At 39.6% G+C, this 1,335-nt stretch overlaps 1 non-coding gene across 1 annotated transcript; it reads right to left on the reverse strand.

Annotated features, from left to right (window-relative positions):
• Window positions 1–609: 609 nt before the first annotated feature.
• Window positions 610–732, reverse strand: LOC121171053. The gene has a single exon (XR_005886094.1). It is a non-coding gene; the product is annotated as a small nucleolar RNA ACA64 (small nucleolar RNA).
• Between the last annotated feature and the right edge of the window lie 603 nt (window positions 733–1,335).

Genomic DNA, 1,335 nt, shown 5'->3' on the forward strand with positions numbered 1-1,335 from the left:
ACTGAGACTTCTTCCATCATGGAATTATAATCGTTAACTGAAACCATGAAGAAAATGAGGTCAACAAATACAAACATTTTATTCAAGTCAAAGAATTATTTGTTTGAATAAATGAGACGATAGCCAAATGTGTTCCATACTCAACTGGGGGCTTTTATCCCTCACTCTTAACACTGACGTTTATTTCCTGAATCTAAGCAGGAAAATCGCGGGGCAGACATCTGGCACTATGGTGAAAATGCTGCTTGGGGCATTCAAATATCAACGTGGCCTGAGTCCACAGCAGAGGGGCGATGTGGCTCTGTCTCTTCTTCATCCCGTCTCACTTTCAGGAGGAAAAAATAAATGAATAAAAGCTAAACATTGACTAAGCAAGGATGAGTTTAGAGCTATTGAATTTATTTATGTTATCAGTGTATTGAACACCAACAAGACAAAAGAAATCAAAGGCCTGTAATAGGTAAGGAATAGCTTGTAGCCACAGTAATAGATGTTTTATGTTTCATTTTTTTTGGGGGGGGGAACTTTTTAGAGTTGCATTACAAGTTTTTCAGTTTGGTTTATCCAGAGAATATACTAATCCTGATTAAGACCATTTTTTTTTCTTTTTCAGGTCAGAATCTGGGTTTCATTCTCCATATTGAAGTGGCGGGAGCTGAGCTGAGGGCCCTTGTGGCTCTGGGTCCCAAATCCCACCCACGTGTGGCCAAAGTCAGGTCAATTTCCAACAGATGCTGTGATCAGAGCAGTTTTTAATTAAAATGTTTAGTGTACAGCTCTCAAGCTCTCATTTAAAAAGCTCATTACTATTCTACGAAATCTCTTGTGTGCAATGAAAGATTTTTCTATAAGTTTATTAACTTTCCCTAAAATTAACCCAAAGTTGAAAAAAATGTAAGAGTACATCTTTCCCTTTGGTTGTTCTGATAAGAAAGCCATTATGAGGAAAAAAAAAAAAACGTCATTTCACAGGCTCGGTAGGAAACCTGCCCTTGCAACCACATTTGATCAAGCAAAAGTTAATTCAACAATGACGTTTTTAAAGATTTATTTGCTTTTATTGGAAAGTGAGAAATACAGAGAGGAGAGACAAAGAGGAAGATCTTCTGTCTGTGGATTCACTCCCCAGGGGGCCACAACTGCACCAATCTGAAGCCAGGAGCCAGGAGCTTCTTCCAGGTCTCCCTTGTGATCAATTCTTTCAGGTCTGGAGGAAGGGACATTTTCAGTTTACTGTGTTCCTTAACTTGAGGTTCCTTCCAACGTTTACCAAAGAGCAGTGTGGCAGCTCCAGTCCTCGTCTGACTCTCCCGCCTCCACGTTGGTAAAGAAACT

This window comes from Ochotona curzoniae, unplaced genomic scaffold, assembly GCF_017591425.1.
Source record: "Ochotona curzoniae isolate NIBS_2020 unplaced genomic scaffold, NIBS_Ocur_1.0 scaffold_2476, whole genome shotgun sequence".
NCBI classification, from domain to species: Eukaryota; Metazoa; Chordata; class Mammalia; order Lagomorpha; family Ochotonidae; genus Ochotona; species Ochotona curzoniae.